Source organism: Leptopilina boulardi, unplaced genomic scaffold (genome assembly GCF_019393585.1).
Source record: "Leptopilina boulardi isolate dan_hultmark-lab unplaced genomic scaffold, ZJU_Lbou_2.1 LbouV2_297, whole genome shotgun sequence".
Lineage (NCBI taxonomy): Eukaryota > Metazoa > Arthropoda > Insecta > Hymenoptera > Figitidae > Leptopilina > Leptopilina boulardi.
Window position 1 is genome coordinate 63,275 of NW_026137859.1, and position 27,421 is coordinate 90,695.

The window sequence follows — 27,421 nt, forward strand, 5'->3', positions numbered from 1 at the left end:
AGGTGCAAAACATTTTGAATAATAAAATATGATAAAATATAAATAATTTATTTTTTTTGATAATTAATATTTACGTGTTTTTGATTAATACAATAATGTTAAAATGTTTTAATTAACTTTTAGCATTTAATTTTATTTCTGTAAATTAAATTGTTTACTTACTATATTGATATTAACTATTTTAACCAACAAACTGACATTGTTGACATCAATTCTGATACAACTTTGAAAATAAAACAAATGAAAGGATTATTCATTTTCACGATTAACTAATTAAATTTCGATAAATTTTTATTATTTTTAATTTTAGACGTTTTAAGTTGAAAATATAATTTGACGTTTGCATACAAGAATTATAATAATGTTTTTATATAATCACACATGTTTTCAACTCATTATATTTTATCCTGTAGTTGTGCTACTGAAAAAGGGCTAAGTTGAAAATGGTTCACGTTTAAACATAGAGAGATAATTATTGGAATATTTTCTTTAATTCTGATTGCACTCTATTCTATGACACATACATTTGTTCGTCTGTTCACAAACAATAAGCTCCAATTTGAAGAATTCAAATCGAATAATCACCGTAAATTTCATTTTTAAGTTACTTAATTCGATTTCAACTTTTATAAAAGACTAGGAGGTTCACATTTATTCAATTTTTTTTTTTTATTTCAATAGGTTCTCAGAGATATTACAAAATGGTTGAAGTATGAAAATAATTAATATGGGCATATCTTTGAAACCTTTAACTTTTCAATAAGAAAAAAAAATTTTTTTTTTTGAGCACAGTATTGAAACTCTGTCTACATAAACTTCAAGAACTAAGCTTTCCAATTATACAAGTGGACAGATAAAACAAGTTGTCTTCAAAAAGTTATAAATATTTAAAATTGAGAATTATTTTTAACCTGTAAAAAAAAAAAAATATTCAACAGGTGTTTGCTTTTTAGGATAAAAAACAGTTGAAGGGAATTTTCTAAGGGGTTATAATTTTTAAAAAGCAATAAAATTCGTTTAATATTTTCAATATTTATATGAATAATAAAATACTGAAATAATGCACTGGGTATAAAAGCATGTGTCCAAAATTAACTAGATATATAAATTTTTTATTTGAATATTTACATTACATTTTAAAATAGATTTTTATTATAGTGAATTGTTTTAAAAATGTAAAATTGTAATTTTTATAATTTACCATACGATTTTCATAGACTTTTCTATTTAAATTTAATATTCGTAAACTTTTCAATTTCTTTTCTCTTTTTCCTTTTCTATTTTTCTTTTCTCTCGCATCTTTTTTTTTCAGAATGAATTTTTTGGATCCATTTTTGTGTCTCGAAATAAACATTAAAACTTAACCTTCAGGTTTTAATAATTAATGACAGTTTCTATAAAAAAATTATAATCGGCAACTTAGTACATAACAATTTCTTTCCAAAAAATTTCGGTCGATTACGGTCGACCGTAATTGATGAATATTTTTACATTATCTTTGCAATAAAGTATTTTTTCCCGAAGCACATTCACGGGATGTTAAATGGCACATGTGAAAATATATACAAGTACTTTTCGAATAATTTTATATGATTTTCATCAAGTATCACTCGTATTACGGTTGTTTTCAAATTTTGTCTACGCGTGTTTTCGTTTACTTAACTTATAATAGTTTTCTGAAGACATGAAGCACATCAATTTATTATGTCTCAAAATAATTATAGTAACTTGATCTTTGATTTCCCATAAGTTATTTTAACGTGCCGCTTGTCTTATAAAAGAAAAATCATAAATACGATGATTACGGTCGAAAAGGTTAAAAGTGAAGGACAAGTTTTAAAAGCTTATAAATTTTTTCACAATTAATAAAATATTAATTTCCCTGCGAAAATGTGTTCACCGATTAATTAACATTGAAAAAACATATTTCAGAATTAGTAATTTTTATTAAATTTAAAACTATATCGTTTAAAGCATCAGAAAGTATGGTTAAGGACAAGTAGACATTGTTAAAAATCGCGTATTAAAATTGAAATAATTATTTATGTATTTAATAAATTAAAGTGGAATATTTTGGAAATGATTGATTGTATCAAGCATTAATATTTCCAACAAAAACCAACGAAAAATTTATTAAAATTACCAAAATATATGCGAGGGACATTAAAGTTGAAGGTTCTAGAAATATGCCCATATAATACTTCTAAAATAGAAAACATGTGAGTAACATGAAGTCGGCCGGTTCTGTGGATTTGCCTGTATGTGTGTATCCCTGCGTGAGTATTGGGTTTCGAAGCACCACAGATATTTCCCCCTCTACCTTATTACTAATCTTGACTAGAGCTACGGAACGTTATTTTTTTTTCTCTTTCTTTTCTTTCTGCCGGATTGTGTAATGATTATTCAATTACCTTATAATCGGTTAAGATAAAACTCTTCACAGTTATTTAAATAATTTCTTCCAATTCAATCAATTGAAAACCCTTGATCAAAAAAAAAAAAAAAGAGATTTTTATGTTTCGTTTTCCAAGTAACCAATTGGAACTCTTCGAAAATAACATAATTCTGAACATTCGATCTTTATTCTTTTCCTCTTATTTTTCCTTTTATACAAAGAATTCAATGATACTCCCTAACAATTTCGGCCATTCAAAATAACCACAGAGACTCTCTTTAATAAGAAATGATTCGAGAGGCTCCTTAGTTTGTTTAGATTCTTAAGCTTTACTTTTGCTGCTTGAAAACTTCAAAGACTTGAAATGGGATATAAAAACGAAATAATACTAGAAATTAAAGTGGAATTTTCGTTCAATTTTATGTAAACAAAAGGTTATTTGGCTTGATAAAAAAAAAGGGGAGGGAACGTTTAAAAAAAAAAAAATAAATAAATAAATAAATAACTTTAAAATTATTTGCGTAAACAATCTAACTTTCAATATTTTGAATTGCAAAAAAAAAAATATATAAAAAAATGACATTTATTAAAAGAAATATAAAATAAATTCATCATACACACATTATTGTGGAATGTAATTATATTACTGTAGGGTGGCTGCACCAGTGGTTGGGCAATTAAGACTACTAAATTTCTTATTTCGACTTTAAAGATGTACAGATCTTTCGAGTTGAAAAGGTAGGGTACTCTTGACAATAGTATGAATAAATGAGTCTTTAAGGAAACTATCGTGTAGTTTTCGACCTGCTTGTAACGATTACACCCCCGCACACCCCTTTTCAACAATAAAATGACATTGTTCCAGTCGTGGATCATTTACCCCTTTACACTACACAAAAATAACTTAATGATGTAAATTTTTCCAAAATTATTCTATATGGAAGGAATTGAGCAACTTCTACTCTGAAAAAAAAAAAAAAAAAAAAATTTTTTTTTAGAACAAACAATTATTTTTAAGATTTCATATAAAAATGCATAAAATCAACAATTTTTGTCTTGCTTTATTTTCCTAAATATTTTCGAATAATTTTATTTCATAAAACTTATCTATACACCTCCCTTAAACGATAGAAACATTTAGTTCAATTAGAAATAGCATATTTTAACCTTTTAACGCTGTTGATCCACCATTGGTACCTGATCCACCACTGGTGCATTTACCCTATATTGTTATGTCGCATTGTAAACACGTGTGTCTGAGTTGCGCGACGGCTGCATCCCAATGGTCCATATTTCATTAATTATGAATAAGACTAGGATCATATGATAAAAAAAAAAAATTTTTCTTTGTTGTTGTCTGTTTTCGTTTCACGCGGAGGACTCCTTCCAGTTTCTAGCCGAAATTCTAACTTTCACACCAAAGGAAAGGAATATTCTTGTGTTTGGAGGAAAATTCCTTTTACGGAATCCTCTTGAATTCTATTCTTGAAGCAGGAGTATTGTTCTTTTAATTTGGAATGGTTTTCTATGTTTAAGAATATTCCTCTAAATTCTAGGAGGATTTCCCATGGAAAGTCGCTCATGCACAAGGATGATTGCGTCATATCATTTACGTCGCGTCATAAATCGCATGTTATGCGTGAAAAGGTTTTAGTTTCAAAAAAAAAAAAATTTTAAACAAATAAGTAAATGAAAAAAAAAGGGAATAAACCCAAATGGATAAAAATCTTTAAAATATATTGATAGAATTGCAACTTACACAATACGTGCCTATTTTAAAGGTAAAATAAATTTTTTTTTGAAAATTAAAATAATTTTGAGGATTATGTGCTATTTATTACGATTTCTGATTATTCCAATTTTATTTAAAATTTATTTAAAATAAATTTTCAAATTTAATGAGTTATATGTTTTGCGCATAAAATACTGTGAAAATAGATTTAGCTGATAAAAAAAAAGGGGGAATTTTAAATCAATTTCAACTTATTTATACTCAATAGATGTGAATTATGGAATCTCAAATTTTATTCCTTAATTAAAAAAAAAAAATTTATGTCTAAGACTTACAAACTAGATGATTGCATTTCTATTATTTCGGAGTTCTTTTAAAATGTGCATTGAAATAAGATTTTTTTTTATTTTTAATAATAATATTTTAAAATAATAACTCCGCTTACCTTTTTTGAGGTTTCTGCGTGTTAAAATCGTAAATTTCCTGAAGGAGTTTTTCTACCTTCCCACTTAAAATATACTCCACTAGCGTAGGCTCCCTTTGTTGTTGGAGATGTAACAGGGCCTGCCTGTCCTTTTCTTCTTGAAGGGTTTCCTCCCTCAACCTCTCCAAAAGGCTCCTTATACGGGGGTTATTTAAGATCCGGCTGGCCCCCTGTAAGGATGATTCGCCCACACTTGGGAAATTTTGACCACTCATTTTTATTCTTTTTTTTACACCACTACACTCCCGAACTTCACCCTCGAAAAAAAAAAAGAAGAAACAATAAAAAAAAAAAAAAACTTTATATTAAAATGAACGCGTGTGGTCACTTTGGGGTCCCGCAGCAAAGTAACTTGCAAGTGCAGGCTAATCGCACCATACAAAGAAGTCAAAACTCAGTCAAAGCAATCCTATACTCGAGATTAGAGCCACAGGGGTGCTCATGGCGGTTTGAGAGAGGAAATATTGGAACAAAGAAATGTGTGAATAACGAAAATGTAAAAGGAAAAAGAGGTTCTCTTTTCCCTTACTGTTAAAAAAAAGGGGAAACACATTTGTAACAATTCTTTAAGCGAAATAATGTGATCTTACCGCATTTGCTTAGACAATGATAAAATCGACCATGAATTTACCTTTTATGCAATTTTACCTTATTTTGTATTAACCTACCATTTCTTTCATTATTTTAAATTAGATGTTATGAAACCTACACTGTAAATGGGCCAATGTTGAGTTACATCGGGTTGTAATTAAATTTTTTTTTGTTTGTAATTTCACTATGATACACCTACTAATTAATATGCTATAGTAATTTTACGATTAAATTGTAGATTTATTATGTTCATAATTGCACTGAGAGAACTACATGTTTGATTCAAACATATTTTGTTTGAATTAAGCTTAAAATGTTTTTGATATACAGTCAAACGTATTTGAGTTTACTTTAAACATATTTTTTGGTCGATAGAATAGCATACTTTTTTTCAGTTTAATTCAAACATATTATAATTTTGATTTGAAATATGAAGTTTTTAAGCATATTTTATGTTTAATTCAAATATAATTTTTCTTAAATCGAACAGAACATTCAAACAAATAATATGTTTAAATTAATATGGTAGATATTTTTAATATATTAAATTTAGACATACAAACTGTGTTGAATCAAACAAAATCATTTTAACTGATGTTTATGTTTGAAACAAATAATTCTTTTTCTCAGTGTGTAAGGATGTCGCCTGCTAGAAATTGTACAACCCGATGTTGAATCGCAGCATGAAATGTTCGGGGCTTTCCGTTCCACGTATAGCGTCGCAAATTAACATTTGAATGAAAATTCCAAATTCTGTTGTAATTCTACATACATGTTGTTCATGTACTGCCGTTTGTAATATCCACAGGCGGACAAGACAAAAACTGACCTGGAAAGCATCTCAAATAATTTTGTTCTACTTATGTTTGATCTTATCCATTTTTTTTTATCCAACTATTTGTTATTATCTAGATTATAAAAAAAAAATTTTTTTTTACGAATAATGTTTAATATTTCAATTGTTAACTCTTATTTTATAAAAAGAAGATATGTGTATGTATGTATATATGTATGTATTCCGAATGCAAAAAAAAAAAATATTTACAAGCGGCGGGTTATAATGTAAACAGTTGCAAATCAGCATTTTGGCTGTGAAAATCCATCATTGCGCGTGGATCGAGAGGTTTTCGACGTGATACGTTGTGGATTAGCGTTGGGACTTTTACAGTATATAATGAAAGGGTCAAATTCATTGATCAAATATAATATTATAATATATTAAATATAAAAGTTATTATAATTTTCTTCCTTGCTCGCTCTCTATATGAATACAGAGATATTTACACGTATGCGCATTTCGATTATTAATGCATAAATTAATATAAATACATTGAATTATAGGTACGAAGGTACGGCTTATAAGTATAATTCTTTAATGTTACACTACATTATACAGAAATTACATCGACGCAATTATAGAGCGCACATTATATATTTTGCGGTTAAGTAATTCGACTGTCTCGAGCCAAAATTCAATGCATCAAAATTTTTGGGGACAAAAATGGGAATTTTCACGGTGGGTTGTAATGAATTTAATTAAGTTAAAGGTCAAGAAATATTTTCTTTGGGTCGACCTAGTTAAAAAAATCAAGGTTTAAATTCTTTATCCTCAATTCCTTTCCGGGAACCGCTACAGAGCCTCGCTCTGCAGCGTGATACTCGACACCCAGATTACATTTAACAAGTCGGCAATTCATTCAGCGTTGAGTTTTGACTCGACCTAAGTCGAATATAAACTATTAGGTTTAAAAGTTATTTTTTTTTCTTTTTCTTTCTTTTGTATATGTTAAATGGCGCAACATACTTGCAGCCCCTTCCCGATTTATATAAAACATGTGTAACGCAATAGGCGACAATTTTAACGATAAATAATTTTCTCATGAGCGTACCGTTAAACTGTAAGGGAACCTTGCGGTAATATTCCCAATCGAAATAATACACATAGTAACTGTCAACAATGTAAGTGTTGTATGGGTATGAGTAATTAGAGTCTAAATTTTTCTTTTCTTTCGCCTATTCATTTTGATTAAAAAAAAAAAAAAAAAACACAGAAAAGAGCGTATATGTGTAAAGACGAGAATGTCATTACGACCATACGCGAAATGTAAAAGGAATTATAAAGCATTGGATCGAATGACTGCCTGGGAATTAGATAATAACATAATTAAGCAAACATCTCGAGCCATGGGTCCAACATGCATTGGGCGGCTATGGTAATATGCGCACAAAGGGACTCTCCGTCCGTGAGTACCAATACAGTCATGAGGCTGTATTACGGGCACACTTGCAACCTATTGCACGCAACAACGTTACGCCAACACGTCGCATGTCTCCGCTTGTTGCCTTGGTTTGCTCTTTTCCCTTCTCCTACCCCCTGAAAGCTACCGGCCTACGGACTACAGCTTTTGAAAACAAACGCACGTGCGTTCGAAACTGATAACTCACTGCTGGCACATAAATGTACTATGCCAAATGTATGCTACAGAATAGACATTGGCTCAAAATAATTTAAATCTTATTGCAACCCCCAGTTGACATTAAGATGCCAGAGGAATGCGAGTTGCGGGTATATTCAATGTACTTGTAACTTACAATAATACGAATGTGACTCGTATGATCACATTAAATTAAAATAAAAAAAAAGAAGTATATATTAAGCCATAGTTGTAAACTAATAAATCAAATAATATACTGTGATTTATAATTTTAGTAAAAAAAAAAAATATAAACACACAAATGTCGGTTTCTAGTAGCATTTCCGTTCCCACGGAACCCAGAGTGAGAATCAAAAACGTCAGCAAAATGCAGCGTCCAATGAGCCGTGTGCATCTTCCCCTCCCTCAATTCTTTAACTCCCCCAAAGTCTTAATTATCCCACCTAGACCATAAGGCAAGGACTAGAGGCATGTCGCGAAAATTCAATTAATGCAGTACTACTTTCTCAGCTCATTAAGCAACACTTCTCCTGGTTCTGACCTGGCGAGGAGTTTCTTGAGCTTGGAAACGCCGCGACTTAGCCCGTCTGCGCGTCGAATCCGGGTTAAAAAGTTAGTCAATAAAACTTGGGCGGACGATAAATCTACTGAATACTCCAAATCGGCGGAGTCCCGTGGAAGCTAATTTGTGTGGGAACCTTAATTAATTATGCAATTAATTAATTAGGATTCCCGTTGCATAACTGGCCAGTTTGTGCCCGAGGTACCTGCGTCAACCCAATTTGGTGGACCCACAGCACGAAAGCTCTATCTTCTATTTCGCCCGTTTTCGACATAATAAAACCACTGTGTATACGTCGAATAGCGGTAACATTAAGCTCTGTACCGTAAGTAAATGAAACATGTATCGTTTCCAATTTATTGTCTACTATTAAAACTTGATTTATAATAAACGATCTACTATAACCTAATTCTCTTAAGAGTTTTTCTTTTCTCTCTTACCTTCTTCTCTCCCTTTAATAATAGTTTCAATTTTTCTTTACCTATATGGTGGTTTGGCGGAACGTTTAAAAGGATAAACGACCCCACATAATTAAACAGAATTGGAGTTACCTTTGCTACACACTTTCGATTAACTTTAAATTCTGGCAGCTTGGTGCCTCCCCTTACCTCAAAATTGATAATTTTATATTAATTAATTTTCCGGTTTGTAACACTTAGCAAGGCTGAAAACTCAAATAAAGATCCGGCTCATATATTTTATAAAGTTATTCGCATGTAAATACCGTTAAATATTATTTATAATAAAATGTAAAATTTAGTAGATACTTGAATAGAAATGTATACTTTTCTTTCACCTCCAAGTACATATATACTTCTAAACTATTAAACATTTTATTTTTAATTTGAAGAATATCTTAACCTTCTGAATTCACTTCAAAAATTTAATTTTTTAATATATTTTTTGTATAAAAATTATACATAATCATGGATAGAACATTTTTAGATCTTAAAATTTTTATTCTCTCTTTGAATCCATAAAAATGTTTTTCTTTTAATTTACGAAATACTATTTATCTTTTTAAATGGATGCTGAAATTAAATAAAACAACTACTTTTATCCTATACAATTCTTTGGAATAAATTAAATTTAAAGTTCTATCATTTCTATATATTCTTAAAAAAATTAATAATTATTATTACAATATTAATTATATCCGCCCGGAACAACATTGTCAAAATTTGAGTCATCCGTTGGTCCCAACAGTTAAATTGTAAAATTTTCCAAAATTAAATTTTAATAATGAAAACAATTGTTAAAATTCGACTGGAAATAATTTCAAACTTTTACTATGTTTTAGTCAATATATATATGGAAATTTTAAGCATGTGCCTTTTTTGATGATTTTACACTTTCCGAAACTCTCTGCTCGATGGGACAACTAGCATGAATTAGTCTCATACAAATTGTCCCACCAAGTCGAGGCATAAAATTAGCTTATAGATCATGACACTGAAGTTACCATCGTTGAATCGACAAAAAAAAAATTTTTCCTAAGGTTTAATATTTTTCTGCCTTAGTTGAGGATTTTTAGTTTTTAAGGATGTACTTTGGACCAAAATAAAGAAGTTTCAATTTAAAAAAAATTGGTTCTTGGCCTCTAAACTAATCTGAAAACGAAGAATTCGTTCGTTGATTCGTCGAATAAAAGTTGGTAACTGCAGCGTCATTATAGATCCAAAGCCTTAATTATTTACTTTATCTTTATAGATATAGAAAACAGGGCAAAAAAGTTGACTTAAAGTTGTCGAATATACAACAAGCGATAAAGAGATTGAGGAGGAAGAAAAGACCGCCGACTCCCACATCACTTCAAGATCTTGGAAAAATTTTGTTTGAGTATCACCCAGTTGATAATATTTATATTGGTCAAGCTGTAGCTGATGATGGGAGTGTGGCGTTGCTTTTTTCAAGTATAAAATTACTTAAGCAACTAGATAAAGAGAAGGAACTGTACATGGATGGAACTTTTGATGTATGCATAAAAACAAATAAAAAATGTATAAATCGGTAATATCATTCTATAGTCTTAATATAATGCTATAATATGGAATCTTCGTAACTCAAAATCTAATAGGTTGAAGCGTTCTGAAACACTATTGGAAGTAATCGAAAGTTATTTGCAATGGTTCCTTAATTGTGCTTTAATATTAAAATTCATATTATTTTAATTGTTTTAACATTATCATCAATATTTGGTTAGATTTTGGTTTTAATAATTTCTCATATAGCTGGTTGGGTAGATTAACAAAACATTTTAGACCTGTTACTTAAAACAAGACTCGTTTAAAATGAGTTTACAAAAGTTTAAACATATTATCCATCATGTTGAAAAACGCAGAACACATTGAAAACGGAAAGTTTTCTTTTTATTTGTCAATTTAGAATAGTTTTTCGCATAAAATTTTTTGTTGTTCCAAATTTTAGGATACATATATAAGATTAAATACTATTTATTGTGTGATAGTCTGGTGTGTCATAATGTATGTCATTACATCTCTCTGTAGCATTCATTTATAGATAAGGCAATAAAGTTTAGGCTTGAGATGTTAGAAAACTCGCATCCGAAGTAGCACGATATATCAACCAGATGTCACGGTGATATCACCGGGGAATGTCACCGAGACATCAGGAAAATGTCAAAATGTCCGCCTTACGGTGATATCACACGGTGACATCGAGGTGATATCATGGTGACATCAAGGTGATAACATGGTGATATCATAATGATATCATGGTGATATCACCGTGATATCATGTTGATATTTTACAGGGACTTAAAATTTTTAATAATTTAAAAAATAATAATAAATAAAAAAATAATTTAAAAAAAATAATAATAATAATTTTTTAAAAATTTTAAGTCCCTGTAAAATATCAACATGATATCACGGTGATATCACCTTCATATCACCATGATATCACCGTGATATGACTGTGATATTACCTTGATGTCACCATGATATCACCTCGATGTCACCGTGTGATATCACCGTAAGGCGGACATTTTGACATTTTCCTGATGTCACGGTGACATTCCCCGGTGATATCACCGTGACATCTGGTTGATATATCGTGCTACTTGGGATCTTAATCAGTTCTTTAGTTCTAGAAGAACTTAGAAGAGACACTTTATAGACAATTTCAAGTGTTGGGTTCCATGATATACATATATAATTGTATACTCTAACAGTCAATTCCTTGTTCACTTCATTTTCTTTAAATACTTCTCTAATGAGTATGCCCAGTACAACAGCTATTTCTTTTCTTTCTTTTGTGTGAACGGAAAGCTTGAAGGTAACCAAACCTTTTAAAAAAATACTCCTCAAATCAGTCTATCAACAACAAGGTTCTTTAGCCCCTAGAGCGCAGTTGGATGTCTTATTTAAAAAATAGGTTTCAATTTTAAACTACTTATGTATGTTGTATGAGTTACTGATTAAATATTTGTATGTATAAGTGTGTGTGTATGTATTCTATTTGTTTGTAAATACAATTAAGTTTAAACTGTTTCGACGGGTTTGAATAAAATTTGGTTGGCTTATCTGATTAATACACTGAAAAAAGTAGTAGATTTGACTACTTTCTAACTAATTTGCCTAATACAATAGGTCCTAAACTGAATTTAAAAAGTTGTATTAACTGTAAGAGAGTATTTAAAAGAATGCTAAATTTTTTTCAGTGTATTTATCATAACTATAAAAACTTTACTTGTTTTATTAATTTAATTTATTAATAGATAATTCCATCTAAGCTTGATGCATGCCAGTGCTATATAATACAGATGCGGATACATGGAAAAGTATAATAAACAAATTTGTTCTTTGTAATTTAATTTATTAAAGCGATGCATTTTAATTTATTTATGTATTAACAGAAATAAATGTTATCTTTTATTTAGGGTGTTGGTACAGTTTTTGTTTTAAGCAATAAGAGAACTACCCACACAGCACAACATCTTACACCAGGCCTACAGCAGGCTTACATGTAAGGTTTGTAAGGTAACATCGTAAGCCCATAGTAGACTTACAGTAAACCTAAAATGTCCGCCTTACAGTAAGCTTACATGGTAGGGTCGAGGTAAGCTTACATGGTAGGGTCGAGGTAAGCTTACACGGTGAGGTCGAGGTAAGCTTACACGGTAAGGTCGAGGTAAGCTTACATGGTAGGGTCGAGGTAAGCTTACATGGTAGGGTCGAGGTAAGCTTACACGGTAAGGTCGAGGTAAGCTTATGAGTAAAGGCTGTGGTAAGGTTATTATTAAGTTGTAAGGTTGAGGTAAGGTTGTGGTAAGCTTACAAGGTAAGGCAAGTTATATTCAAATAATAATATTAATAATAAATAAATATTCAATAAAAAAATTTTTCTTTTGCCTTATTCTATTTTGGGAACCTCTCATTTCGCAGAAAGTTTTGAAAATAAATTTGGGAGGAGTAGGATTCGAACCCGGGACCGAAGTATATACCTAACAACCTAACCAACTGAGCTAAACGGGGAACTGACAATGAGAAAAGTAATCTTGCTTTTAAGGAGTTGATTATCTTCTTGGTTCCACTTTAAAAGTAAGATTACTTTTCTCATTGTCAGTTCCCCGTTTAGCTCAGTTGGTTAGGTTGTTAGGTATATACTTCGGTCCCGGGTTCGAATCCTACTCCTCCCAAATTTGTTTTCAAAACTTTCTGCGAAATGATAGGTTCCCAAAATAGAATAAGGCAAAAGAAAAATTTTTTTATTGAATATTTATTTATTATTAATATTATTATTTGAATATAACTTGCCTTACCTTGTAAGCTTACCACAACCTTACCTCAACCTTACAACTTAATAATAACCTTACCACAGCCTTTACTCATAAGCTTACCTCGACCTTACCGTGTAAGCTTACCTCGACCCTACCATGTAAGCTTACCTCGACCCAACCATGTAAGCTTACCTCGACCTTACCGTGTAAGCTTACCTCGACCTTACCGTGTAAGCTTACCTTGACCCTACCATGTAAGCTTACCTCGACCCTACCATGTAAGCTTACTGTAAGGCGGACATTTTTGGTTTACTGTAAGTCTACTATGGGCTTACGATGTTACCTTACAAACCTTACATGTAAGCCTGCTGTAGGCCTGGTGTAAGATGTTGTGCTGTGTGGGTATAAAAACCTATGATGCGATATTTCAAAAATTATTTGAATGTTGTTTACACCTACAAGAAAATATTAAGGATGTTATGGGAGATTTTGAGGCAGCGACAATTAACTCCGTCAAAAGATGTTTCCTTCATTGCCAATACCATGGATGTTGGTTCCATTATCAAAAAGTAACTTTTCATATTAAATTATTAGTACTTTCTAAAATGTTTGAATGCGTAGGTTTTTTATGTCTAGTTACTCTTATACTACAAATATAGATTTCTTATTTAAAATCTTATTTTTAAATTTAAGATATGAATAAGTTTTATCTTTCATCTAAAAATAATTTTTGAAGTAGTTTGTTGATATCTAATTTTAATATATTTTATGTGTACGTTAAAAATGTAAAATTTTTCTTTCTACTTAGAATTTAAGATACTTTGTTAAATTACTTAATATATCTGATATTAAAATGTTTAAAACAGGACACCTATAAAGCTTGAAATACGTTATAATTGTGAGATATTAACGAATTATTTAACAAAAGTTTATTTATTTAGGCTGCGCGTAAACGTTGGAAAAAGTTAAGACTTTTATACGATGGTCCACAAGATTTTTTAGAATTGGTCCTTGCCATACCATTACTACCAGCTGACAAAATTGAAAGTGCAGTTAGAATATTAGAGAGTAAAATTAATGAGTATGATTTAAAATATCGGAATAAACTCAACATGTTTATGAAGTACATAAGAAAAAATTGGGTAAAAATTGCTGACATATTGTCGGTTGTAAATTTAGAACAACGAACAAACAATATAAGTGAATCGTTTAACAGCAGGGCTGTCACTCGTTTCGGAGGGATTCACCAAAATATTTGGAAATTTTTAGGTAATTTTACATCATAATATTTTTTTATTGCAAAACGAAATAGTACATTCTAATTTATGATTCAGAATTTAACAACTCATTATCCAAATTAAATACCAAGTAAGTTTCTTTGATTTAAGGTTGATAGTCGATAAAACTATCCACTCATTTCTCGCTTTTTTTTATTTTTAATAAATTATTAGAATAATTTTGCAATTTTATAATTTATATAATTTCTCCAACATTCAATAGTTAATTTCAATTCTTTAGAGCACGTAACATATGTTAATATAATATTTTCATGTAAAGTTATTACGTGTTACCTTTTAAGATAATCTCAATGAAGTAATATTAGATGAAGAAATCAGATTAGACCGTTTATTAAATGGAGAGAATGTGAACAGTTTGAAGAGAAAAGAAGACAGAATAAGAAATGAAAATATCCGAAAAGCAGAACAAAAGTTTCGAAATGGAGGGTAATAACAATACAGAGAGAAATTTCAGGCTGGAAGAGTATGATATACCGTACTTAAATAGTATCGCTGTCTGTTGTGATTTCATCATAAAATTTGTAGTAGCATTAGTTCGGAATACATAGTATTCTAGTATGTCTAGGATCAATTTCTTATGAATTGATACCCTGAATAATCATAACAGAGTACAGCTATTGACGTATCAAGCCAACTCATACGCTTATATAGCTTGAAATTTCTCTTCGCGTACTTAGGTAACCAGCGAACTAGCTAGTACTCCTAGTACTATATCAGGTACTTTACTAGTACTTTGTATCGCAATGGAAGAAAATACATTAGGTTAATCTAACCTAAAGTACAATCTACTGATATTATTCTCTTATGCAGTACTCCGTGTACTTGATAATTCTAATAGTACGGCATATAAATTTTTAAGTGAATGACAATTCGTCAATTTAACTTTACGACTAATAATAATATATAGAAAATATTGAGTTAATTAAATATAAACGTTATAATATTTTTCAGATCAATTGAACAATTTTTAAAAGAATGTGCTAAGATATAAATGACTGGATAAGCTTACTTACTTAACGCTGTTCGCCCGATATTTACCAAATTTATTAAAAGAATGTTTAATGATACTTCAAACTTGCAAGCTAAACTAACAGCTCTTATTTTTTTCCCTGACTTCGAAACAGTCACAGAAATAGGGGACTTCTTTCTTGGTGGAGGTTTCATTATTTAAACCACTAATTTGATTTATGATTTAGATTCTACCCCTAGAATCCATTCTAGTTTTAATTAGTTTGAGATTTTAACGATTTCAAAATATAATCTGTTATAATTTCAAAATTACATCTATAATTTATTTTTATTGATTTAAATTATGTTTCAATTGAATTAAATAAAATTGTTTTTAGTACAATTGGCAGATTTTCTATCAGTTTAAACAAAAATTTATGTTCAAAAGAAAATTTATTGTTGAAATATTTTAAAAATGAGAAAAATGAGATTTCAAAGTTTGTAGAATATTTATGTATTAATGACACTTCACATGTGAATAAAAAAAATTTAATATCAATCAGTCATGGATTTCAGTATCATAATTTTTTTAAGTGAAGACACTTTTATCTTTTATAGTAAAAAAATGATCAATAATTTCAATATATTGCATGAAAAATAATTTTCACCAACTTTATTCGCAATAGAAATAAAAACTATTTTAAATATCACATTCGATTCAATTTGAGTTTTAGGCAAAATGCTTAAAAATTAATTCTTTGTCCATTCAATTTAATTTTAAATTTCATAATTTACTACAATTATTTTTTTAATTTAATAAATTTCATTATTTCAAATAAGAGCGCGCTATTTCGGTCTTAGCCAATCAGGTGATTTCAACATAATGTAGGTTATGTTCGTTCCTGATTCATATGACAGTTGAAAACATTTATAATAAATAAATGCTTTGCAAGTGTATTGTAGAAAAAAATTCTACAATTTTCAATTTTTCTACTTTATTTTTATTTACTATTTATAATTAAAAATTCTGAAAAATAATAATTAGATGAAACTTTGAATTTGTTGATCGACCTTGTAGTTTCCAAATCCGTAGGTTACAGTCTTTAATTTACGATCATAAAGGCACTTGCACACCTCCGGCAGCCTGTGCAGGCAGCCAGCAAGAGCCAATCAGAGAGTTAGTAGATTTAAATTAAAATTTTTTGTCTCTCTTACTCTTGTGCGTTTTCAGCGTGGTGGGAGGCTGCCTATGTAGGCAGTCGGAGGTGTGCAAGCGCCTTAAAGATCGACATTGTCAACCCTGCCAAACAGATATTTCAAACAATTGAAATTCGTAACTATAAAAATGTCTAACTTTGAGTTTGGAAAACGAATAATTCAGGTGTTGAAAATTTGTCATTAATATTATTCTCGTGTGTTTAATTGTGACAGATCAACAAATATTATAATTAAGAATAGGTAAGTAAAATTTTTAACATTTTCGTTTGAAAATATAATTTTGTTTTTGCTTTTTAGTTTATTATAGTAAATCCACTTTCTTTTTTACAAAAAAGTTAATATTAAGCCTTTTAATTTAATTTTTTGTGAAATTTCTCAGTGATTTCTATTTTATTTTTTAGAAACATTATTTATAAAATACAAAGAAATTCTATTCACATATTATAAAATTTAATTATATTTCTAACCCTTTTAAACAGTTACTAATGTTTCCAACAATTTAAATTCGTGAATGCAAAAATGTCAAACTTTGTGTTAAGTTAATTTGTTTATTTTTTTTAATATGGAAATTTTTTCACAGTTAATATTAAAAAATATTCAATAAAGAATAAGTAAAATTTTTAATATTTTCTATTGCATTGTTATAGATTTCAAGTTATTATTATTGTTAATGAATTTTCATTTTTATAAAAAATGTAATATTTTCTAAATGTTAATGACATAATTTTTAAAAAAAATTTCTTAGTAAATTTCTATTTTATTTTTTTAGTAACCTTATTTAAAATATCAAATTCTATTCATATAATAAATGAATATGTGTAACGTATTTTATACATTTATTTCTCTTCTATCTTTCTTCTTGATTCTTTTCTCTTTATATTCTTTTATCATAATTCTTCTTCTTTCTTAATTGTACTTTCTTTATCCTTTCTCTCTCTCTTACTTATGTTTTTACCCAGAGAAATAATAGATTTATCTCACAGACAAATATATATTTATTTGTTGCAAATAAGTTTTATTTAATTTAAATTTTATTTTCATGTTAAATGAAAAGATTAGTAGTGCTGTGAGACAAATATACATTCATTTATTCAAATTTATTAAATTTGATTCAAATAAAACATTTCTCTGGTTCTTATCATTATTTTTTAAATCTTAAATATTTGAACCGCCATTTTAAATGTTCAATTTATAATTTTAATATTCTGATGTTATTAATATATTTTTAACAGGCATGATCAGGTTACCAGGCAAATTTAAAAATTCGTATAAATACGAGTACCAGGGTTATTTGTACTACAAATTTGACGAGAAGGATGAAGGACTAATAAAGTATCGATGTGTTAATTATAAGATACAGTGCCACGGACTAATTCACGTTAAAAATGATGAAGTGAACATCGTTACTTTACACGAAACATTTTTTTGCAAGAAGGATAATCATTTCGTTGAAAAGGCTAAAGCTCGCGAAGAAGCAATTTTCTTAACAAAATCAAACAAAAAACGAAAATTCAGCGATATCTTGCAGGAGTGTAAGAAAAAGTAATAACATTTTATTCTATTGTATTATATACCCATTACAACATATTAGATATTGTTTTTCATTTTTTACACCACACAAATTTTCTTTTTACACTGCACACAATATATAACATTTACTATTTTAATTTTTTTTTTTAAATAAAATACATTTTTATATCATTTTCTGTTAAAATAAAAATTTCAAATGATATTTTGTTGAACAATTGGTTTTATGTTTGTGAATAATAGCTGCTAATTTTAATTACAATATTTGAGGAGCAAGTTTTCAAAACTTGATAAATCCATTTTTAAAAAAAAATGAGATATACATAGTTTCTATATATTCCGAATACGAGGAATATGATTATTTGTGTTTGGTTGGAAAAAAAAATTTAATTCTACCAGAAATTTACGTTTTTAACGGTATATTTCTTCGAAAAAATGTTCTTTTCCTTGCACAAAAATATTCAACTTTTTTAACAAAACTGCATAAATCCCTGCAATAATTTCCTACAATTGATAAAAATGAAACAAAATTTGATAAATCCTTAAATCTATATTTTTTTGAAGCGCATTTATAATTATTATATATACAAATCTATGAAATTAAGTTTATGAAAATAGAAGATTATTTTTTAGATTTTAATATCGCGCAAAGATTTTGACGTTTTATTCGCTCGATTTCTTTATCACAGAGTTTAAAAGCCAGGTAAAAAAAATTATATTTTGTGTGAAGTGAATTACAAACGGATTTCTCTCAAAGAAACATGCATTTGTTTTAAAGCTTTTTGGTTATAGAAAGCGCTTAAAACATGTTGTTTACATTCAATGATAAAATTTAATGAATTGATTTGAAAATGGAATCGTTAATAAAAAATATTAACCAAGGATCGAGAAAGCGTAAACGTGTTAAGGTAGAAAAAAAGGATGATCAGATTTCAAGGTAATAATTCTAAAATTAGATAAAATATACTTTTGATTTCAGTAACCTAAACTGTAAAGTAATTTTGAATTTTTTTTTATTCGCAAAGTTTTATTTACTTAGTATAAATTTTTTATAAATAAAAATCTTAATTAAAAAATATTTTTGAGACAGTTTTGTAAATTTTTTAATTTTTTAGATATTCTGATCCTGATCCTGAATTCAAACATTGGAAACGACCATGCAAACACGACTCGAAAAGTTATGGCTGTATGAAAATCAAGTTCTCAGATATTAAAAGAATAAGAACCATTTTTTTCGAGAAACCTGATAGAAATATTCAGAATGTTAAATTGAATTCAATGATAGGAGTAGTTGATCCAGAGCGAAGAAAATGCAAAGATGAAAATTCATCGAAGAAAAAAAGGACGATTTCGATAAGTTTATATTTGAAAAATAAAAATGGAAAGCAGATACAAGTTTGTCAAAAATTTTTTAAGTGCGCTCTCAGTATAAAAATGGCTCGCATCCGTACAGTTGCTAGGTTTATACATAAAGGTTGTGTTCCGAAAGAGACAAGAGGAGGAGACCACAGGGGTCACATTTTAAAAAATGAAAAGGAAGCTGTAAAAGAATTTATTGGTAATTTGCACGGAATTGAAAGCCACTATTCGCGAAATAAATCTAAACGAATTTATTTACCGGCAAATTCATCTATATCCAAACTCCATTTTTGCTATAATCAGATTAATCCAGATTTACAAGTGAAGTATGATATGTTTCGAAAAATATTCGTCACAGACTTCAATATTGGATTTTCTTCACCTGCAAGTGATTCTTGCACTACTTGTACTCGATTGAAAAATTGTATTAAAGTCGAGACTGATCAAGCAAAGAAACTCAATTTAATGACTAATCAAAGAGTCCACAAACTGCGAGCATCAGCTTTTTACGAACTAACGAAGGAAAACCCAGATAATACATATTCCTTCTGTTTTGATCTGCAGCAAGTTCAACAATTGCCGAAAACTCCAATCCAAGAAGCTTTTTACTCTCGTCAGATTAGTTTCTACAATTTCTGCTGCGTGCCTATGGATACGAAAGATCCTACTTTTTTCACTTGGGATGAAAGTCAAGCAGGTCGAGGTTCCGTTGAGATAGGGTCAGCGTTATTGAATTATTTACAATCTCTTGATTTCGAAAAAATAAATCATCTTCGCCTTTTCTGTGGTTGTCCCGGACAAAATAAAAACTCTCACGTAGTTCATGTTTTGTTGAACTGGCTTCAAAACGACTCACCTGCTAACGTACTCGATATTACGATTGTATTTCCAGTTAGGGGACACAGTTTTCTTCCTGCGGATCGAGTATTTGGTAGAGTCGAAAAAGTGTTACGCAAGCATCCTACGATTACTCTTGCAAGCGAGTATGAAAAACTGCTTTCGGAAATCGGATGTGTAAAACCGCTTGGAGTGAAATGGGAACTATACGATATAAAGTCTCTTCTAAACATCTACAAAAAAGTTGAAGGAATATCAGAAATGAAGAGGATTGTAATTAAAAAGTTCCCCACAAAGGAGGAAAACGTTCGGTGTAAAGTCACCTGTTATCAATATTACAAATATGAACGAGAAACTGAAGTACCGAAAATTTTATTAAAACGCGGAAAATCTGATGCGAACGTCGAGATGGATAAAATAAATTTAAATCACCCAATTTCTAAGGAAAAGCTAACGGACGTGGAAAATTTGCTAATTAAGCAATTCGGAGCAAATTGGAAACAATTACCGAATTTAGAATGGTACCGTACTCTCTTGAATCATCAGAACAACAATACTGCGACATTTTACGATGACGAGGAAAACGATGAAGTGTGTAATTGTTTAGATGAAGACTGCGGCTTCCATGTTTAGAAGGAACTCCAAAATAGAAGTTTATTTTATTGTATAATTACTAAAAGTTATAGACCGCAATATGTAGTTTAAAAGAAAAATTATTCATTGCAAAAAGAAATAAATATGTTCTTATCAAAGACTTTAATAATATTGAAGTAAATTTTTTGTTATCCTTGATATTTTAATTTGACTAATAAAACTGCATAAATAAATAATAAATAAACAAAATACATCTATTTTTACAAATTTTATACTTTAAATTTTATATTTTTTTCTGTTTTTGGTTTAAAAACTAAAAACATAACACATTCTCGCTTTTATTACGTGATAATGAGAATTATTTGTATTTATTAATAATTATTCTGTTCAATTGACAAATTAAATTTGTGCATAAACATTAATGAATCAACGTTTCAATGAACGATTAAAAAAAATAACATTCCCACTTTAAGGTTAAATTTAAAAATAACTGTCAGTAATAAAAATTTGTTCAACTCAATCCACTGAAACAAAACAGAATATATCCAAACCTATAAGAAATCAAAACTTAATAAATCCAGTGTCCTGAAACAAAACTAAATAAATTCATTTTTGTTTTTTAAATATTATCAATAATAAATAACATAAAAAATTTTTATTTACCGTTTATTAAAATTGACGGTAGCATCTATACAAAGTATTTTTACTTTTTTTTTTACCTCTACTGATTTTAAAAATACAACGTTTGTCGCTTTATCTCAAAATTACTTAAAATGGATTTATTAAGTTTTGAAAAATTGCTCCTCATTTATAAAACATTATTTTCTAAAAGTGCAAAAATTAATTCTATTGATTATAATTAAAATCAGAGTAAAACCCACTGTTTTCTTATAAACTGAGAAAAATCTACGAACTCCATATAAAAGATTTATGTAAAAACAATTTTTTTATTATATAAAACAATAATATTGGACTATGAGGAATACTGTAATAACACTATATTATATTGAGTCTTCTGACTATTGAAAATGCTAATTAGTATTTTTCTCTTAAATGTTCTAATTTTGTAATTTTAATATAAATTTAATATGCAAATATAGGTTTAAAGTTGATTTACCAGAAAGTGCTTTACGACAAGCGATGCATAAAGCAAGATTCAATTCATTTCCTTCAGTTAATAATTTAAAAGAAATGGGTGATAAGTTACTTATGTTGAAACAAGAAGAAGATGAAATCGATTTGACAATGATGGAACTAGATTCTATTTTTGAAACTTATTTAGCAAGAATTCTAACGCCGACAAAATATTTAGCTTATCTTTTCGGAACTCCAAAATTGCTTGTGGATTCAAAAATTATGTACATTGACACGAAATCTAAGGTAAATTAATGTTTTTTTAAATTTTTTAATTAACTAATTAAACTCTAAGTGATATTTAATCCATAATCCACGAATAATAAAGTTTATTTATTGAAAGTGACACTCTTCTGCACTTTCCGATCATATAGTTTTTAAAATAAAAAATTCGATCATAGAATCAATGGTAGATGATCTTACGAACTAAATTCAACCCATGTTATTGTAATCTCAAATAGTTGCTAGTGAATATTATACTTAAATAAACTGTACTAACCTTTAACTCTATTTCTAAAAGTTTGCTTGATTTAAAACTATAATTGGATTTTTTTGAATTTCACAATTTATTTTTTCATTTTTTTGTAATTTGAGAAATTTTTTGTCTATTCGTATTAAAAAATAATAAAGTTTAAAATATTCTATACGTAAATTATTAAGTTATATTTTAAAGAAAACACCAAATTAAAACAATAGATTGAATAAAAATATGTGTGTTTCTAATTTAGTCCGTTTGTCAGTATTAGATATTTTTCTAAGAGTTTCTTTTAAGTATATCTATATGCAAAATTTGTCGTTCACAAAGGCAGGATTTTCTTATGATTTTTAAGACACAGCATTTTTGTCTCATTGTGAATCTCCTAGATTCTTGAAAGTGATTTAATTCAACTACATATCTACCTTAAATTTGAATTTTTTGCTTTAAAAACTATTATCGGAAAGTACGTAAAAGTATGTCTACCAATGATATAGACAAATAAGACGCCAATCTATAATATTTTATATATAAAAAGAAAAGAAAAAATTTTGAAAACTATTTTATTTCTAAAAGGTTACCATTAAAAAGGAAAATACAATCAGCGTTGTTACGTTTATGATCGAAAAGTCGAAAAGAGTGAGTTTAATTAGAAAAATTTTTATACAATTTTCTATCGAAATAAGTATTTTCATATTTTTGGCAAAAATCATTTTAATTCAATAACATATATTTCTCTACAAATTAAACACATAAAGTTCCAAACCTATTATATCATTACTATAATAATTTCAGGCAGCCATCGTTTTCTATTTACTAGCTGATATTCTTAATGAGGAAGTAATGATTTGCGCACTTCAAAAAATTAATAATTTATTAACGAAGCTGGAGATTTCACCATTCGAAATGGTGATTGGTCCGTACGAGACACAGGTCGCTGTAGCAGTCAATACTGTTTGGTCTGACAGCGAATATTTAACATCACTTTTCGATTTTCATGAGGTAAGAGAATATAAATGGCATGAAAAAATAAAAAAAATTATCGTTGTGGAATTACAAAAATTATAACAAAAAAGACACCCTTTTGAATTAAATAAATTGGCAGATTCCAGAATTTTTAAAAAGGTAACTGTAGATTGTATAACTTTCAATTTGCTATCTCCTAAAAAATAATATTTTATGTAATTATTTTTTTCTTCATTTTTCAACCTCATCCAATATTAGAAACAAGCTAAAGAAAATTACAGATTATAGTTCTTTTTTACTATTATTTATTAAAAAATTTCTTATAAGAAATAGATATTTTAAAGAAAGTTACATTTTAAATTAATAATTCTATTCCACGATTCAAGTTAAATATATTATAAAAAAACTTAATATAAGTTAAAAAAAATTTTGTAATACGAGCAGTAATTTTTATATAAGCCAAAGTTAAAATAATATATACACACACATGTGGACAAATGTTTCTTATATTGATGATTATCTACATTATTTAAAAAATTGTTAAAACAATTTATTTTAAGAAAATTAAATATCAATAAGAAGCTACCTATGAGAAATCTGAATAACATTAGAAATAAAAATAAATTAGTAATTTCTATTTTTAGATTTTAAAATTGAAATGGTGCGAATTCAAAAATGATGAAATAAGTTCATGTAATCTCTTAGCAAAGACTATGGCAATTCCATTTATAAGAAAAGACGATATAAAGCCTGCGATAAAGAAAATAAGAAAAGATGGAAAATCTCAAAATTCTACGAAAATCAATGAATTCACATATTTTTTGAAAAACGAATTCTCTGATGTCGAAAACATTTTAAGCATGATTGATACGCACGAAGAGCGAACAAATAACGTATTTGAAATATGTTTACTACGTTTGCAGAAAAAATTGTGGTCAACAAAGACCAAATGTCAATGGAAATTACTTGGTGAGTTACTCATTTTTTTCTTTTTGAGTGACACATTCTTCTTATTGTGTTAGTCAGACTTTGTAATCAATATTTTTTTAATCAAGTTAAATTAAATTATTACATTAAAGTAAATATTACATATTTCAATGCTCACACAATATTTATAAAAAATTTCAAAATTAAAAACTAAGAGAGTGGAAGCACTCAAGAGCGCCAAGCTATATTCTCTCTAAATCTGAATTAGTAAAAATGTTTACTAATTTGAATTAGTGACTCACTTTTTAGTTCAGAATTAATAAAATTTTACTAATTTTAAAACAAAAAGTGAGTCACTAATTTAAATTAGTAAACATTTTTACTAATTCAGATTCAGAGACTTATAAATAAATAAACAAAGCATTTTTCTACCGCTGATTTGTCAAAGAATTGATATAAAATTATATAAATATGAATTTAATTAAATACAAAGTTTTACAATATACAATTTAAACGATAAATAAGCAAGCTTACAGAGCATGTAAAAATTAAGTAGTAATTATTAATTTATTATTAATTAATGAATATCTAAATTTTTAATGAATTATAGAACAACTTACGCGCCTATTAAAAGAGGAAGAAAGCATGATGTCCCGATTTTTACAAGGAAAAACCGTAAGAAATTACTCGCAAGTTAAAGATGTTTTCCAAGTAAAAGAAATTAGGGAAATTGACTTGAAGGTCATAGATCACTCTGCAACCTTAAAGCAACTCGGAAAATATTATGAAAAGTTTGCGGTATCTCCAAAAGGTATTTTTATCTTTTTATGTCTCTTCATCTTGTTTTTATAGATGTTAAGGAGGCAAAAGTGGTTACAATACATAAAAAAGATCTTTTTCAGAAATTGTTATAGTGGAAACGATTGAGGTTTTTATAGCACATATTTTTTATCTTGAAACAAATGTACTAAACTTAACTTTACTTAATTTCATTAATTGTATAAAATTGCATTTAAAATTTATATTAAAATATTTTTAATGCTTGATTACAATTTTGTATACTAAATAATAAATATAAGAATCGCAAATTTTAAAGTCTTGTATCAGAGTAAAGTATTTTATAGTATAAATTGTTTAAAAAGATAAATTAAACTTACAGTGCCAGTGGGAAGTAAAGTATTAATTTTCTGAATCTTTTTATTTAAACATTTCATCAGAGTCATAAAATTATTTATTGTAAATGTAAAATTGTCATATTTAAAAATTAAAATTAATTTTAAAAAATCAAAAATAATAAGGTTAAAATATTTAAAGTCTTCATAAAATTCTGTCTTACTTCCAAGGGCAGTTGTAAAACCCAGATATGTTTAAAAATTATGAAAATGATTTCATTTATATTAGATATAGGTTAATTTATATGTTGCATTCTAAAGTATAGATTTTATATCTTTTTATACACAGTTTCTAAATAAAACATTATATTTTAGACGAAAATAGACAGATGCACAATATTGATGCCCATAAAGTGAAGGAAATTCATGCAAATCCAGTAAAAGAGGAATTATTAGACGGTAATAAAATGAATTATTATTTTATACTTTCTCACAATACGCTTGGAGCTATAACAGATGTCACGAAAATGCAGGAAAAACAGTTTGTGTATCATATTTTGCAAATATTTACAGGTTTAAATTACGTTTTAAGTTAAATTCTATGAGTTCCCGTTTTTTGAAAAATCATTAAAAAATTAATTTTTTATCACGTTAAAATTAATAAAATAATCAGTATACTTAATTTTTAACACTTCTAACGATGTCAAATAAAAATTTTTGTAATGTCTCTGATTTGAAATTGTAAAAAAGATGTGAAACGTACAACTTTTCTTATTGTTTATGCTTTATTTATTTTTAATCTGTCGTTAAAATTCAAAATCGTATAGTACAATATTAACAGTTCATTCTTAAAAATGTTGAAAAAAATTGTGTGACAATATATGTTATAAATAAATTTATTGAGTATTATTTTAATTAACTAAACAATATAATAAAGAAAATTTTCCATAAATTTATCGAAAATAAACAGTATTTCTTTAAAAATAAATTTAAAACCTATAAATATTTACAAAACATACTACACAAACCATTTTTAATTGAATATTTTAACATCTAGATATTGCTATGAAAATTATTCAATTTTTATCAGTGCGTCACGATAATAAATAGATGAGCTTCCTATATTTTTTTAAATTACGCTATAAAATTAAAAACTCAATGAGCAATACTTTTAACTTTTAAAATTTTATGTTTTCCCTCCAAAAAAGTGTTGAATTTATTCCCAAATTAATGTCATTAATTAAGTAAAAACTAGCTTGTTAAATAAATGCTGTCTAAATAATAATTCCAATTTAATAATATAGAGGAATTGAACGAGACTGGCGTTGCAATTGAAGTTTTTGATAGTGAAGTTCAATGCGTAGGAATGGAATTGGAAGAGACTCCAAAGATTATCGAAACTTCAGTTCCAACAGGGACAGTGAAACGAGGAAGAGGAAGACCAAGAGGGAGTAAGAACAAAATTGTATCGGAAAAAAAGGATGACAAAGGAACAGGAAAAGAGAAAGAAAATGCAAGAGGAAGAGCAAGAGGGAGAGGAAGAGGAAGAGGTGGTAGGGGAGGAGTAGTAAGAAAAACTGAAATCGAGAAAGAAAAAAGTACAGTTAAAAAATATATTATTGTCGTGATCCAATCTATTTCATTTTAATATTTCTCAAATTTTTTAATTTTTTGAGTATTATTATTTTTAACCCACTATTTACAGTCAAAGCTTACTATATTTTAAACTAAAATTTAACTAATTATTTAATTTATCCTTAAAGGTAGAAATTCTTCGTCCTCCTCCTCCTCATCATCATCATCATTATAAAGAAACAAATGAGCAAATAATAATGTGTTTTATCATTGAAATTTAAATTTTTTAAATCTTTATTACTTAAATTAATTAAGTCTATTCATTTGTTGTACTTATTCATTTGAATTTATAACATCTTATTAATAAAATTATTACCTCCTATCTAGATTAAACTTAATAAGGACGTAAAAGATTAAAGAACTAAAATTATTTTCTAATTTATTATATTCTATTCTACTCAAACAAATGGGCAGATTTGTCAATGTTGACAAATGATATTCTTTTTTTAGA

At 28.0% G+C, this 27,421-nt stretch overlaps 2 protein-coding genes across 2 annotated transcripts in view; one reads left to right on the forward strand and one right to left on the reverse strand.

Moving 5' to 3' along the window:
- Nucleotides 1-27,421, forward strand: part of LOC127282323 (uncharacterized) — a 145,308-nt gene that overhangs the window by 37,962 nt on the left and 79,925 nt on the right. The window lies entirely within an intron of this gene.
- LOC127282315 (uncharacterized) overlaps nt 1-27,421 on the reverse strand; it is a 61,588-nt gene that overhangs the window by 28,967 nt on the left and 5,200 nt on the right. The window lies entirely within an intron of this gene.